We start from the raw sequence: 18,004 nt of genomic DNA, 5'->3' as shown, positions 1-18,004 counted from the left end.
GTGTCTGGGGGGAAGTAGACCGCTCAATGGTGATGTCCCCTGAAGGCTGGAGATTCGAGCCAGGGCACACTGGGCCCATTCCTCCTGGAACGCAGGTAGCTCCGTGTACTGGATACCACTCCTGATGAGCATGGCTGCTCCTCCGCGCGCTCTGCCAGATGGATGGTTGCGAGTAAGACATCATAGCCGCTGATGTTGTAGTGGGATCGTGGACAAAAATGGGTTTCGGATACAAGGAGTATGTCAATCGCTTCCGTTTTTATAAGGTATTCTACCTCGGCTCTGCTCCTCTGCAGGCCGTTAGCATTCCAAATGACTATGTTCAGGCTTATTTCCATGATTTGGCATTGAGGATGGAAGCAATAAGCTGCGTCATTTGGGAGAACATTTTCTCCATCATACTTTCAACCATTCTTTGAAAACGGGCAAAAGATTTGTTCCAGGTTATTGGATTGCGGAGCTTCGGTGGGGTTTGGCGGTTTTGGTTGGGATCGGATTGCTGTGGTACATGAGTAGCCTTGAGCGCGTCTTTATAGCTCATGTTGGAGATGTTTGGGATCTGGATGGTGCTGGGCTTGCTGGTGGGTGTGGCCGGTCTGGGTTTAGGGGCTTGCTGTGCCTTGGCCTTCTTGTAGGCAGGGCATCCTCTGTATGAAGCGGGGTGGTCAGCTTGGCAGTGAAGGCAGCATGCCTTCTCATCCTCCTTCTTAGTGCAAGTCCTGGAGTCGTGTTGGCCACCACATTTCACGCATCGGTGCTCGAGGAAGCAGTAGCGCTGGGTATGTCCAAACCCTTGGCATCTAAAGCACTGAGGCACGTCGTTGAATTTACGGGGAGGCTCGATGGTGACGACCGACCTGCACAGTCTCCTGATTTGGTAGACCTCCTTGTTGTTACTGGCGGGTTCCATGTTGGCGAAAAATAACCCGAGTGGCTCCTTGGTTTTCCTACCAATAGGATTATGCAGGTCTCTGACCTTATGCCCTAGTCTTTCAAGTTCCTCTTGAATCTCGTCACGATCGGCGGTGTGGTGTAATCCTTGATTACGACTCTGTATGCCCTCTCATCTTTGGGCTGGAACGTGCGATGCCTTTTGTTCTGGGAAACCAGGTGCCTACGAAGCTCGGAGTAAGACTCCTTGTCAGGCATCATTACACGCACGTTGTTGCGTTCCGATTTGTATGTGAAGTCTTTGCTGGGACCCACGAGAGTCGTAATCATCTTGATCAGAGCAGAAATGTTGGTCACGTCCGGGATGAATATCGGGGGTGGCTTGAAAGTCCTCGGGGTAGGCTTGGGTTTGTCCGGGGTTTTGTTGGCAGCGGGTACAGGTTCTTCGTCTGAGGCGGCTTGGTCGTCGTCGTCATTGTCTTCCTCATCGCTCGAGAGGATGGCAAACTGGTTGTTTGCTAACCTACGACGCGAAGCTGCGCTGGTGCTGGGCGTGACGTCAAGTTCCTCCATTTGGGGCTTGCGCGCAGGCTTGCGCTTGACCTCACCGGGCTCCGAATGCGAGGTGCTGGAGTCGCTGCTAGTGCTGGGCTCCCTTGCTCTTAGGGCCTTCTTGCAGGGCGTAGATTTGCCTGGCTTGATGACACGCGGGGGGCCTGCCAATCCATGGTGTAGGGTGATGGGTAGAAGGGGGGGGGAGCTGGGTACAGTTGGTCGGAGAACAAACCACTGCACGTGGCTGCTGCTGTGTTAAAGTTGCTTAACTATGCGCTTGATGTAAACAACCAGATAACACGCACGCTCGAGTGTGCGTTAGTGTTGGTGCGAGTCCGTTAGGCACGCGAGCTGAACCAATCAGAGCGCGCGGCGATATCTCGCGACGCGGTGACCGGTATGCGAATAACGGAGGTAACGAAATACGAAAAAAGCGAAACAATTTCTTGCTTGCGGTCCGCAGGCACGTCTGCACTCGTTGAGTGTTCGATCGCGACTGATCAATTTAGTGACGCATATGATATTGTCCCTATCATATAATTAATATAAAGACTTTAATGAATTGTGTCAAGTTGCCAAACACCTCGTCATCAATTTAGTGACGCATATGATATTGTCCCTATCATATAATTTTTGATATAAAAACTTTAAAGAATTGTATCAAGTTGCCAAATACCTCGTCATCAATTTAGTGACGCATATGATATTGTCTCTATCATATAATTAATATAAAGACTTTAATGAATTGTGTCAAGTTGCCAAACACCTCGTCATCAATTTAGTGACGCATATGATATTGTCCCTATCATATAATTTTTGATATAAAAACTTTAAAGAATTGTATCAAGTTTGCCAATACCTCGTCATCAATTTAGTGACGCATATGATATTGTCCCTATCATATAATTAATATAAAGACTTTAATGAATTGTGTCAAGTTGCCAAACACCTCGTCATCAATTTAGTGGACGCATATGATATTGTCCCTATCATATAATTTTTGATATAAAAACTTTAAAGAATTGTATCAAGTTGCCAAATACCCTCGTCATCAATTTAGTGACGGCATATGATATTGTCCCTATCATATAATTAATATAAGACTTTAAAGAATTGTATCAAGTTGCCAAATACCTCGTCATCATTTAGTGACGCATATGATATTGTCCCTATCATATAATTAATATAAAGACTTTTTAAAGAATTGTATCAAGTTGCCAAACACCTCGTCATCAACTACTATATTATGGTTGCGCCGACCTCTCATATTGTATTCTCTTATGTCTTCATAGGATTTTGGCAATTATACGAGTAAATTAAATAATATACATATGAAAATGATTAATTATTATATGTATAAGGGAAAAAATGCTGAAATATTCCCATATTATCTTAGTATTATATGGTAGAGGAAAGACCGTTGCCGACCTCTGATATTGTTCAAAACTTATGTATTTATTTGATTTTGGCAATTATATGAGTAAATTAAATAATATACATATAAAATTATTAAATATTATATGTATAAATGTATAAGGGAAAAAATGATGAAATATTCCCATATTATCTTAGTATTATAGAGGAAAGACCGTTGCTGACCTCTGATATTGTTCAAAACTTATGTATTTATATGATTTTGGCAATTATATGAGTAAATTAAATAATATACATATGAAAATTATTAATTATTATATGTATAGGGGAAAAAATGCTGAAATATTCCCACATTCTCTTAGTATTATAGAGAAAAGCCATTATAGTGAGAGGGTATAGTAGTGTAAACGACCGGAATTACGACAGAGGGTTCAAAAACTACTATAGGTAGGCAGTGGTTGCCGACCTCTCATATTGTTCAAAACTTATGTATTCATATGATTTTGGCAATTATATGAGTAAATTAAATAATATACATATGAAAATTATTAATTATTATATGTATAGGGGAAAAAATGCTGAAATATTCCCACATTCTCTTAGTATTATAGAGAAAAGCCATTATAGTGAGAGGTATAGTAGTGTAAACGACCGGAATTACGACAGAGGGTTCAAAAACTACTATAGGTAGGCAGTGGTTGCCGACCTCTCATATTGTTCAAAACTTATGTATATTCATATGATTTTGGCAATTATATGAGTAAATTAAATAATATACATATGAAAATTATTAATTATTATATGTATAAGGGAAAAATGCTGAAAATATCCCACATTCTCTTAGTATAATAGAGAAAAGCCATTATAGTGAGAGGGTATAGTAGTGTAAACGACCGGAATTACGACAGAGGGTTCAAAAACTACTATAGGTAGGCAGTGGTTGCCGACCTCTCATATTGTTCAAAACTTATGTATTCATATGATTTTGGCAATAATATGAGTAAATTAAATAATATACATATGAAAATGATTAATTATTATATGTATAAGGGAAAAAATGCTGAAAATATCCCACATTCTCTTAGTATTATAGAGAAAAGCCATTATGTGAGAGGGTATAGTAGTGTAAACGACCGGAATTACGACAGAGGGTTCAAAAAACTACTATAGGTAGGCAGTGGTTGCCGACCTCTCATATTGTTCAAAACTTATGTATTCATATGATTTTGGCAATAATATGAGTAAATTAAATAATATACATATGAAAATGATTAATTATTATATGTATAAGGGAAAAAATGCTGAAAATATCCCACATTCTCTTAGTATTATAGAGAAAAGCCATTATAGTGAGAGGGTATAGTAGTGTAAACGACCGGAATTACGACAGAGGGTTCAAAAACTACTATAGGTAGGCAGTGGTTGCCGACCTCTCATATTGTTCAAAACTTATGTATTCATATGATTTTGGCAATAATATGAGTAAATTAAATAATATACATATGAAAATGATTAATTATTATATGTATAAGGGAAAAAAATGCTGAAAATATCCCACATTCTCTTAGTATTATAGAGAAAAGCCATTATAGTGAGAGGGTATAGTAGTGTAAACGACCGGAATTACGACAGAGGGTTCAAAAACTACTATAGGTAGGCAGTGGTTGCCGACCTCTCATATTGTTCAAAACTTATGTATTCATATGATTTTGGCAATAATATGAGTAAATTCAATAATATACATATGAAAATGATTAATTATTATATGTATAAGGGAAAAATAATCATATTATATATGAATAATGGAAAAAAAATGAAATGTTCCTATAATCTCTTAATATATAAGAGAATAGCCCGTATGTTGGGTGGCAAACGGAAATGAAATACCCGCTTTGAGGACAGCGGGTTCAAAAACTACTATAGGTAGGCAGTGGTTGCCGACCTCCCGCATTATTCGAAATATTTATTTCGGATTATGTTTATATTGGTTACATACAATAAAGTATATTATTATCCGTACAAATTTGTTTCTCAGTTCTATAGAACACGGGACTTGGCTCCGCGGATAATAGGAATATACGCTTTATAGATAATATCGTTGAAACAAAAGTCAAGTTTCTATTATATATAGAATAACAAATCGTTTCCATATATTATCGTTAATTTTTGGAGGCAGGCAAATATTAATTTATTACCTGCCGTATAGTTGGATTATTATATCGTTACGGTATAATACAAATATGGATTCTTATGAAAGAAATATAAAATTATATATTAAATGTGGAAATATTATCATATGCGCTTGGTTTTATGTTATATATTACCAGAGATATATATGAAAAGAGATAAATTTTAAATTTATCTTCAAAATGCAAATGATTTAACTTAATATTTATATTGGTTAAACAAAAATTGTACATGTGTGGATACAATAATTATGTATGTTGGAAATAAAATGATATTTTATAATGAAATATGTATGTATAATAAGATAAAATTATAGAAATATATATATTACAATAATTAGATGAAATTCTTGTTATATTGGTAAAACAAGTATAAATTAAAAATGAAAATATGGATTACGAATGCTATATAAAAATGGCCGTAATCGAATGGATTTTTTACTTATATATTTAAAATTTTACCCAAAGGCGAAATATTGAATTTTATTCAATATAATAAAAATCATGGAATTATATAAAGTGAAAAATCTATATATCTATATATCTATTATATTGCTTATTTCGATTCAAAATATATGAATGGAATATGAAGGAAAAACATTATTCTGGTTGATCCTGCCAGTAGTTATATGCTTGTCTCAAAGATTAAGCCATGCATGTCTAAGTACACACGAATTAAAAGTGAAACCGCAAAAGGCTCATTATATCAGTTATGGTTCCTTAGATCGTTAACAGTTACTTGGATAACTGTGGTAATTCTAGAGCTAATACATGCAATTAAAACATGAACCTTAAGGGACATGTGCTTTTATTAGGCTAAAACCAAGCGATCGCAAGATCGTTATATTGGTTGAACTCTAGATAACATGCAGATCGTATGGTCTTGTACCGACGACAGATCTTTCAAATGTCTGCCCTATCAACTTTTAATGGTAGTATCTAGGACTACCATGGTTGCAACGGGTAACGGGGAATCAGGGTTCGATTCCGGAGAGGGAGCCTGAGAAACGGCTACCACATCTAAGGAAGGCAGCAGGCGCGTAAATTACCCACTCCCAGCTCGGGGAGGTAGTGACGAAAAATAACAATACAGGACTCATATCCGAGGCCCTGTAATTGGAATGAGTACACTTTAAATCCTTTAACAAGGACCAATTGGAGGGCAAGTAGCTGGTTCCTTCCGAAGTTTCCCTCAGGATAGCTGGTGCTATCTTATCTGGTAAAGCGAATGATTAGAGGCCTTAGGGTCGAAACGATCTTTACCTATTCTCAAACTTTAAATGGGTAAGAACCTTAACTTTCTTGATATGAAGTTCAAGGTTATGATATAATGTGCCCAGTGGGCCGCTTTTGGTAAGCAGAACTGGCGCTGTGGGATGAACCAAACGTAATGTTACGGTGCCCAAATTAACAACTCATGCAGATACCATGAAAGGCGTTGGTTGCTTAAAACAGCAGGACGGTGATCATGGAAGTCGAAATCCGCTAAGGAGTGTGTAACAACTCACCTGCCGAAGCAACTAGCCCTTAAAATGGATGGCGCTTAAGTTGTATACCTATACATTACCGCTAAAGTAGATGATTTATATTACTTGTGATATAAATTTTGAAACTTTAGTGAGTAGGAAGGTACAATGGTATGCGTAGAAGTGTTTGGCGTAAGCCTGCATGGAGCTGCCATTGGTACAGATCTTGGTGGTAGTAGCAAATAATCGAATGAGACCTTGGAGGACTGAAGTGGAGAAGGGTTTCGTGTGAACAGTGGTTGATCACGAGTTAGTCGGTCCTAAGTTCAAGGCGAAAGCCGAAAATTTTCAAGTAAAACAAAAATGCCTAACTATATAAACAAAGCGAATATAATACACTTGAATAATTTTGAACGAAAGGGAATACGGTTCCAATTCCGTAACCTGTTGAGTATCCGTTTGTTATTAAATATGGGCCTCGTGCTCATCCTGGCAACAGGAACGACCATAAAGAAGCCGTCGAGAGATATCGGAAGAGTTTTCTTTTCTGTTTTATAGCCGTACTACCATGGAAGTCTTTCGCAGAGAGATATGGTAGATGGGCTAGAAGAGCATGACATATACTGTTGTGTCGATATTTTCTCCTCGGACCTTGAAAATTTATGGTGGGGACACGCAAACTTCTCAACAGGCCGTACCAATATCCGCAGCTGGTCTCCAAGGTGAAGAGTCTCTAGTCGATAGAATAATGTAGGTAAGGGAAGTCGGCAAATTAGATCCGTAACTTCGGGATAAGGATTGGCTCTGAAGATTGAGATAGTCGGGCTTGATTGGGAAACAATAACATGGTTTATGTGCTCGTTCTGGGTAAATAGAGTTTCTAGCATTTATGTTAGTTACTTGTTCCCCGGATAGTTTAGTTACGTAGCCAATTGTGGAACTTTCTTGCTAAAATTTTTATGAATACTATTTGGGTTAAACCAATTAGTTCTTATCAATTATAACGATTATCAATTAACAATCAATTCAGAACTGGCACGGACTTGGGGAATCCGACTGTCTAATTAAAACAAAGCATTGTGATGGCCCTAGCGGGTGTTGACACAATGTGATTTCTGCCCAGTGCTCTGAATGTCAAAGTGAAGAAATTCAAGTAAGCGCGGGTCAACGGCGGGAGTAACTATGACTCTCTATCGCATGCATCTATATATGACACCTTACGTGCTTATGGTGCGCCAAAGGGCTTCGTTGACTACGTACAGAATACGTACGAGGGTGGCGGTACCAGTCTCAATGGGGACGGTTGGAGTTCAGAGGAATTCGTCCCTGCTAGAGGAGTGAAGCAGGGTGACCCTTTGTCTCCTATTCTATTTAACTTGGTAATGGACAGGTTACTTAGAAACCTACCCAGCGAAATTGGTGCCAGAGTCGGAAATGCCATTACTAACGCGGCCGCGTTTGCAGATGATTTGGTACTATTTGCTGAAACTCGAATGGGACTTCAAGTATTGTTGGACAGAACGTTGGATTTTCTATCTCTCGTCGGCCTCAAACTTAATGCCGACAAATGTTTTACCGTTGGCATTAAGGGCCAGCCGAAACAGAAGTGTACCGTGCTAGAGGCACAGAGCTTTTACGTAGGCTCAAGAGAGATTCCATCATTGAAGCGAACGGACGAGTGGAAGTACTTAGGCATCAACTTCACTGCAACTGGGAGGGTTCGATGCAATCCGGCCGAGGACATTGGTCCAAAGCTACAAAGATTGACAAAGGCCCCCCTCAAACCACAACAGAGGATGTTCGCCCTAAGGACTGTCCTTATCCCACAGCTCTATCACAAGTTAGCCCTTGGGAGTGTGGCGATAGGCGTCCTACGAAAAACTGACAAACTAATACGATACTATGTGCGAAGATGGCTAAATCTTCCGCTGGATGTGCCGATAGCATTCATTCACGCAGCCCCAAAAAGTGGAGGTCTCGGAATTCCATCACTTAGATGGGTAGCTCCAATGTTAAGGCTAAGACGTTTGAGTAACATTAAATGGCCTCACCTCACGCAAAACGAGGTAGCCAGCTCTTTCCTCGAAGCCGAAAAACAACGGGCCCGAGATAGATTATTTGCAGAACAACATGAATTGTTATCGCGTCCGGCAATAGAAAAATATTGGGCGAACAAATTGTACCTCTCAGTTGATGGCAGCGGACTCCGTGAAGCGGGCCATTGGGGACCGCAACACGGGTGGGTTAATCAACCCACGCGTTTACTAACAGGAAAGGAATATATAGACGGTATTCGTCTGCGGATAAATGCCCTACCCACGAAGTCTCGTACTACAAGGGGAAGGCACGAATTGGAACGACAGTGTCGTGCAGGATGTGACGCTCCCGAAACAACAAACCATATAATGCAAAAATGTTACCGATCGCATGGGAGGCGCGTAGCTAGACACAACTGCGTAGTAAATCGAATCAAGCGGGGACTTGAGGAGAGAGGCTGCGCGGTCATTGTTGAACCAAGTCTGCAGTGCGAATCCGGCCTTAATAAACCGGACCTGGTGGCACTACGACAAAATCACATTGATGTGATCGACATACAAATTGTGACAGACGGACACTCTATGGATGATGCGCACCAGCGCAAAATCAATAGATACGACAGACCGGACATACGAACTGAATTGCGTCGCAGATTCGAAGCCGCAGGTGACATTGAATTCCATTCTGCCACCCTGAACTGGAGGGGGATCTGGAGTGGTCAATCCGTTAAAAGATTGATAGCGAAGGGTCTCCTCAGCAAATATGATAGTCATATCATTAGCGTCCAGGTTATGAGAGGCAGTCTCGGTTGTTTTAAACAGTTCATGTACCTGAGCGGGTTTTCCCGAGATTGGACTTAGCTAAAACGTTTGGTTCAAAACATTTGCTTGCTGTCTTGGCATAACATCAATAAAGGCATAAACATCGCAAATAATGGTAATATATAAATGGCTATGAGGATGGTTTTAGTACGTAGGCGTTGCGGAACTTCGGTTCAGCAATGAATCGTGCATGCTAGGAAACTGAAGTGTTGACAGACCTAGTATCTTTCGATAGATTTCCATACCTCCGCGATCAAAAAAAAAAAAAAAAAAATAGCCAAATGCCTCGTCATCTAATTAGTGACGCGCATGAATGGATTAACGAGATTCCTACTGTCCCTATCTACTATCTAGCGAAACCACAGCCAAGGGAACGGGCTTGGAATAATTAGCGGGGAAAGAAGACCCTTTTGAGCTTGACTCTAATCTGGCAGTGTAAGGAGACATAAGAGGTGTAGAATAAGTGGGAGATATTAGACCTCGGTTTGGTATCGTCAATGAAATACCACTACTCTTATTGTTTCCTTACTTACTTGATTAAATGGAACGTGTATCATTTCCTAGCCATTATACGGATATATTTATTATATCTTATGGTATTGGGTTTTGATGCAAGCTTCTTGATCAAAGTATCACGAGTTTGTTATATAATCGCAAACAAATTCTTTAATAAAACGATGCATTTATGTATTTTTGATTTGAAAATTTGGTATAACTCCAATTACTCAGGTATGATCCAATTCAAGGACATTGCCAGGTAGGGAGTTTGACTGGGGCGGTACATCTCTCAAATAATAACGGAGGTGTCCCAAGGCCAGCTCAGTGCGGACAGAAACCACACATAGAGCAAAAGGGCAAATGCTGACTTGATCTCGGTGTTCAGTACACACAGGGACAGCAAAAGCTCGGCCTATCGATCCTTTTGGTTTAAAGAGTTTTTAACAAGAGGTGTCAGAAAAGTTACCATAGGGATAACTGGCTTGTGGCGGCCAAGCGTTCATAGCGACGTCGCTTTTTGATCCTTCGATGTCGGCTCTTCCTATCATTGTGAAGCAAAATTCACCAAGCGTTGGATTGTTCACCCATGCAAGGGAACGTGAGCTGGGTTTAGACCGTCGTGAGACAGGTTAGTTTTACCCTACTAATGACAAAACGTTGTTGCGACAGCATTCCTGCGTAGTACGAGAGGAACCGCAGGTACGGACCAATGGCACAATACTTGTTCGAGCGAACAGTGGTATGACGCTACGTCCGTTGGATTATGCCTGAACGCCTCTAAGGTCGTATCCGTGCTGGACTGCAATGATAAATAAGGGGCAATTTGCATTGTATGGCTTCTAAACCATTTAAAGTTTATAATTTATTTTATAAACGACAATGGATGTGATGCCAATGTAATTTGTAACATAGTAAATTAGGAGGATCTTCGATCACCTGATGCCGCGCTAGTTACATATAAAAGCATTATTTAATACAATGACAAAGCCTAGAATCAATTGTAAACGACTTTTGTAACAGGCAAGGTGTTGTAAGTGGTTGAGCAGCTGCCATACTGCGATCCACTGAAGCTTATCCTTTGCTTGATGATTCGATAAATAAATGATTTTTCCTGTAGCCAAACAAACACCTCGTCATCAATTTAGTGACGCATATGATATTGTCCCTATCATATAATTTTTGATATAAAGACTTTAAAGAATTATATCAAGTTGCCAAATACCTCGTCATCAATTTAGTGACGCATATGATATTGTCCCTATCGTATAATTTTTGATATAAAGACTTTAAAGAATTCTATAACGTTGCCAAATACCTCGTCATCAATTTAGTGACGCATATGATATTGTCCCTATCATATAATTAATATAAAGACTTTAATGAATTGTGTCAAGTTGCCAAACACCTCGTCATCAATTTAGTGACGCATATGATATTGTCCCTATCATATAATTTTTGATATAAAAACTTTAAAGAATTGTATCAAGTTGCCAAATACCTCGTCATCAATTTAGTGACGCATATGATATTGTCTCTATCATATAATTAATATAAAGACTTTAATGAATTGTGTCAAGTTGCCAAACACCTCGTCATCAATTTAGTGACGCATATGATATTGTCCCTATCATATAATTTTTGATATAAAAACTTTAAAGAATTGTATCAAGTTGCCAAATACCTCGTCATCAATTTAGTGACGCATATGATATTGTCCCTATCATATAATTAATATAAAGACTTTAATGAATTGTGTCAAGTTGCCAAACACCTCGTCATCAATTTAGTGACGCATATGATATTGTCCCTATCATATAATTTTTGATATAAAAACTTTAAAGAATTGTATCAAGTTGCCAAATACCTCGTCATCAATTTAGTGACGCATATGATATTGTCCCTATCATATAATTAATATAAAGACTTTAATGAATTGTGTCAAGTTGCCAAACACCTCGTCATCAATTTAGTGACGCATATGATATTGTCCCTATCATATAATTTTTGATATAAAAACTTTAAAGAATTGTATCAAGTTGCCAAATACCTCGTCATCAATTTAGTGACGCATATGATATTGTCTCTATCATATAATTAATATAAAGACTTTAATGATTTGTGTCACGTTGCCAAACACCTCGTCATCAATTTAGTGACGCATATGATATTGTCCCTATCATATAATTAATATAAAGACTTTTTAAAGAATTGTATCAAGTTGCCAAACACCTCGTCATCAACTACTATATTATGGTTGCGCCGACCTCTCATATTGTATTCTCTTATGTCTTCATAGGATTTTGGCAATTATACGAGTAAATTAAATAATATACATATGAAAATGATTAATTATTATATGTATAAGGGAAAAAATGCTGAAATATTCCCATATTATCTTAGTATTATAGAGGAAAGACCGTTGCCGACCTCTGATATTGTTCAAAACTTATGTATTTATTTGATTTTGGCAATTATATGAGTAAATTAAATAATATACATATAAAATGATTAAATATTATATGTATAAATGTATAAGGGAAAAAATGATGAAATATTCCCATATTATCTTAGTATTATAGAGGAAAGACCGTTGCTGACCTCTGATATTGTTCAAAACTTATGTATTCATATGATTTTGGCAATAATATGAGTAAATTAAATAATATACATATGAAAATGATTAATTATTATATGTATAAGGGAAAAAATGCTGAAAATATCCCACATTCTCTTAGTATTATAGAGAAAAGCCATTATAGTGAGAGGGTATAGTAGTGTAAACGACCGGAATTACGACAGAGGGTTCAAAAACTACTATAGGTAGGCAGTGGTTGCCGACCTCTCATATTGTTCAAAACTTATGTATATTCATATGATTTTGGCAATTATATGAGTAAATTAAATAATATACATATGAAAATTATTAATTATTATATGTATAAGGGAAAAAATGCTGAAAATATCCCACATTCTCTTAGTATAATAGAGAAAAGCCATTATAGTGAGAGGGTATAGTAGTGTAAACGACCGGAATTACGACAGAGGGTTCAAAAACTACTATAGGTAGGCAGTGGTTGCCGACCTCTCATATTGTTCAAAACTTATGTATTCATATGATTTTGGCAATAATATGAGTAAATTAAATAATATACATATGAAAATGATTAATTATTATATGTATAAGGGAAAAAATGCTGAAAATATCCCACATTCTCTTAGTATTATAGAGAAAAGCCATTATAGTGAGAGGGTATAGTAGTGTAAACGACCGGAATTACGACAGAGGGTTCAAAAACTACTATAGGTAGGCAGTGGTTGCCGACCTCTCATATTGTTCAAAACTTATGTATTCATATGATTTTGGCAATAATATGAGTAAATTAAATAATATACATATGAAAATGATTAATTATTATATGTATAAGGGAAAAAATGCTGAAAATATCCCACATTCTCTTAGTATTATAGAGAAAAGCCATTATAGTGAGAGGGTATAGTAGTGTAAACGACCGGAATTACGACAGAGGGTTCAAAAACTACTATAGGTAGGCAGTGGTTGCCGACCTCTCATATTGTTCAAAACTTATGTATTCATATGATTTTGGCAATTATATGAGTAAATTAAATAATATACATATGAAAATTATTAATTATTATATGTATAGGGGAAAAAATGCTGAAATATTCCCACATTCTCTTAGTATTATAGAGAAAAGCCATTATAGTGAGAGGGTATAGTAGTGTAAACGACCGGAATTACGACAGAGGGTTCAAAAACTACTATAGGTAGGCAGTGGTTGCCGACCTCTCATATTGTTCAAAACTTATGTATATTCATATGATTTTGGCAATTATATGAGTAAATTAAATAATATACATATGAAAATTATTAATTATTATATGTATAAGGGAAAAAATGCTGAAAATATCCCACATTCTCTTAGTATAATAGAGAAAAGCCATTATAGTGAGAGGGTATAGTAGTGTAAACGACCGGAATTACGACAGAGGGTTCAAAAACTACTATAGGTAGGCAGTGGTTGCCGACCTCTCATATTGTTCAAAACTTATGTATTCATATGATTTTGGCAATAATATGAGTAAATTAAATAATATACATATGAAAATGATTAATTATTATATGTATAAGGGAAAAAATGCTGAAAATATCCCACATTCTCTTAGTATTATAGAGAAAAGCCATTATAGTGAGAGGGTATAGTAGTGTAAACGACCGGAATTACGACAGAGGGTTCAAAAACTACTATAGGTAGGCAGTGGTTGCCGACCTCTCATATTGTTCAAAACTTATGTATTCATATGATTTTGGCAATAATATGAGTAAATTAAATAATATACATATGAAAATGATTAATTATTATATGTATAAGGGAAAAAATGCTGAAAATATCCCACATTCTCTTAGTATTATAGAGAAAAGCCATTATAGTGAGAGGGTATAGTAGTGTAAACGACCGGAATTACGACAGAGGGTTCAAAAACTACTATAGGTAGGCAGTGGTTGCCGACCTCTCATATTGTTCAAAACTTATGTATTCATATGATTTTGGCAATAATATGAGTAAATTAAATAATATACATATGAAAATGATTAATTATTATATGTATAAGGGAAAAAATGCTGAAAATATCCCACATTCTCTTAGTATTATAGAGAAAAGCCATTATAGTGAGAGGGTATAGTAGTGTAAACGACCGGAATTACGACAGAGGGTTCAAAAACTACTATAGGTAGGCAGTGGTTGCCGACCTCTCATATTGTTCAAAACTTATGTATTCATATGATTTTGGCAATAATATGAGTAAATTAAATAATATACATATGAAAATGATTAATTATTATATGTATAAGGGAAAAAATAATCATATTATATATGAATAATGGAAAAAAAATGAAATGTTCCTATAATCTCTTAATATATAAGAGAATAGCCCGTATGTTGGGTGGCAAACGGAATTGAAAATACCCGCTTTGAGGACAGCGGGTTCAAAAACTACTATAGGTAGGCAGTGGTTGCCGACCTCCCGCATTATTCGAAATATTTATTTCGGATTATGTTTATATTGGTTACATACAATAAAGTATATTATTATCCGTACAAATTTGTTTCTCAGTTCTATAGAACACGGGACTTGGCTCCGCGGATAATAGGAATATACGCTTTATAGATAATATCGTTGAAACAAAAGTCAAGTTTCTATTATATATAGAATAACAAATCGTTTCCATATATTATCGTTAATTTTTGGAGGCAGGCAAATATTAATTTATTACCTGCCGTATAGTTGGATTATTATATCGTTACGGTATAATACAAATATGGATTCTTATGAAAGAAATATAAAATTATATATTAAATGTGGAAATATTATCATATGCGCTTGGTTTTACCAGAGATATATATGAAAAGAGATAAATTTTAAATTTATCTTCAAAATGCAAATGATTTAACTTAATATTTATATTGGTTAAACAAAAATTGTACATGTGTGGATACAATAATTATGTATGTTGGAAATAAAATGATATTTTATAATGAAATATGTATGTATAAAAAGATAAAATTATAGAAATATATATATTACAATAATTAGATGAAATTCTTGTTATATTGGTAAAACAAGTATAAATTAAAAATGAAAATATGGATTACGAATGCTATATAAAAATGGCCGTAATCGAATGGATTTTTTACTTATATATTTAAAATTTTACCCAAAGGCGAAATATTGAATTTTATTCAATATAATAAAAATCATGGAATTATATAAAGTGAAAAATCTATATATCTATATGTCGTGGCGAAAATAATGAGTATGCGTGTAGTCGCTGTTTACTTCTTCTCCAAGTTCCCTTTGCTATTATGCGTGTTCCTATTTATGAACACGTGGCGAAAATAATGAATGCATTTAGTCGCCGTTTACTTCTTCTCCATGTTCCCTTTGCTATTATGCGTGTTCCTATTTATTGTCAATGTGTGAGGATGAATAGATGAATTATCTAGGATTTTGCAAAAACGAGAGCGATAGAGCTGTTGCTGAACGTGGCCACTTGCGCTGCTTGGTTAGAAAGGGAAAACTATATAATGAAAAGGAAATGCCAAAAATTGAGAAGAGACAAAGCAGGCTGCACGAAACGGGAGTGAGGGCATTAATCGTGGAGAAGCCAAAGCAGACGCAAGTGGACTCGTTGACTGCGCACAGCTGCATAAAAATTATATTGTGAAAAGAGTTATGAGCAACGCTGATATGGACGGACGGACGGACGGCGAGGCCCCTGATATTCATAACCCGACATCAGAAGTGGGATCTGTGCCACACCCTGCATTTTCTGAGGATCAGTGGCGTGCAGTAGTGGAAATGCAAAATCGGAATTTTGCTGAACTTGTAAAAATCATGCAAGTGACGCCGGCACGTGAGCAGCAACCTAGTTATGATGTTAAGCTACCCAAATTTAACCCTGATGCTGCATGCGTAGAAGCAGCAAAGTGGTGTTCAACAACCGATATAATTCTAACTGAGCACCCCCTTAAAGGAAGTAAATTGATCATGGCACTAAGTAACTGCATGGAGGGAACTGCATCTCAGTGGCTAACACAAATTTCGTACCAGGGTATGACTTGGCAAGAGTTCCAGGAATTATTTCTGCAGCGCTTTGAAACCGAAGAGACGCCGGCCGCTACGTTTTTAAATTTACTCAACAGCCGCCCGACTGCCGACGAATGTTACGCGGTGTATGCGAGTCGGCTGGTGACGACGCTGACTACAAAGTGGCGGAATATGGAAATAGAAGAAATTGCCGTTACAACTGTTCTTGCGCATATGGCAAACATTGACAGTCGTTTGCAGCGCGTCCTCTTCACATCCAATGTGCGTACCAGAAGTAAGCTACAGGCGGAGTTAAAAGCGTTTACGTTCGACAAGAAGCGACATGCTCGAGATGACAATCTTGGACCTGACCAGAAGAACCGTAAGGCATCGCCAGTTGTATGCCACTTCTGTTCAAAGCCGGGACATCGAATTGCTGAATGCCGAAGTAAAATGCGACAAGATAGACAGGCGAAACCGCAGCGTGAAAAATCAAATTTTACGTGCTATCGGTGCGGCCAACCGGGACATTTCTCCAACCAGTGCCCGAAAAACGGAATTGCAGCCAAACAAGATGTGACTCAACAGAAGACTGTTAACCAATGTTGTGTGATTGAGCCAAAGGGAAGCTTGCATCAACGAGGTGAGATCTATCCAATTTGTTTCGATTCCGGTGCAGAGTGCTCCCTTATTAAAGACGACATTAGCAATAAGTTATCTGGTAAACGTATAAACAATACTGTAATGATAAAAGGCATTGGTGGTGGCAGTGTGTGCAGTACATTGCAAATCTTGAGTGAAGTTACTATAAACGAAAATATTATGGAAATATTATTTCATGTAGTCCCGAACGAGCAAATGAGGAATGATATTCTGATAGGGCGAGAAATACTTAAACAAGGCTTTTATGTAATTTTGACATCCGATAATTTTAAAGTTGTAAAATCAAAAACTGTTAATAATTGTTCCGTTACTGAGCGATCGTTTACTTTGTCCGATATTGACACCGAATTAGTCGACAATGAGAAAGCTGAATTAATTGAGTTACTTGAAAAGCACTCGACTTCATTTACCAACGGGATACCTCATACTCGAGTAAATACAGGCGAAATGAAAATCCGTTTGATTGATCCAACTAAAACTGTTCAGCGCCGACCTTACAGACTTAGCCCCGAAGAGAGAGAAGTAGTGCGAATGCAGGTGAGCGAATTGATAAGATGTACCATAATATTGTTCGCCCAAGTTGCTCCCCCTTTGCTAGCCCCATGTTGCTCGTCAAAAAGAAGAACGGAACCGACCGTCTATGTGTTGATTTTAGAGAGCTAAACTCGAACACGATTTCGGATAAATACCCCTTGCCGCTTATCAGCAATCAAATTGCTAGACTTCGCGGAGCAAATTATTTCACATGCCTGGATATGGCAAGTGGTTTCCACCAAATCCCGATTCACCCTGAATCCGTGGAATATACTGCATTTGTGACCCCAGACGGCCAATTTGAATTTCTTACAATGCCTTTTGGCCTCAAAAATGCGCCATCTGTTTTCCAGCGCGCAGTCATAAATGC

The 18,004-nt window shown here is 37.5% G+C and overlaps 1 pseudogene; it reads left to right on the top strand.

The window, feature by feature from the left end:
* Positions 1-5,283: 5,283 nt before the first annotated feature.
* On the top strand, positions 5,284-10,922 carry LOC117149891 (annotated as a pseudogene).
* Positions 10,923-18,004: the final 7,082 nt, after the last annotated feature.

Source organism: Drosophila mauritiana, unplaced genomic scaffold (genome assembly GCF_004382145.1).
Source record: "Drosophila mauritiana strain mau12 unplaced genomic scaffold, ASM438214v1 U_5, whole genome shotgun sequence".
Taxonomy (NCBI): domain Eukaryota; kingdom Metazoa; phylum Arthropoda; class Insecta; order Diptera; family Drosophilidae; genus Drosophila; species Drosophila mauritiana.
The sequence above is the reverse complement of the archived record's forward strand: the minus strand, read 5'-3'. Positions and strand labels throughout refer to the sequence as shown.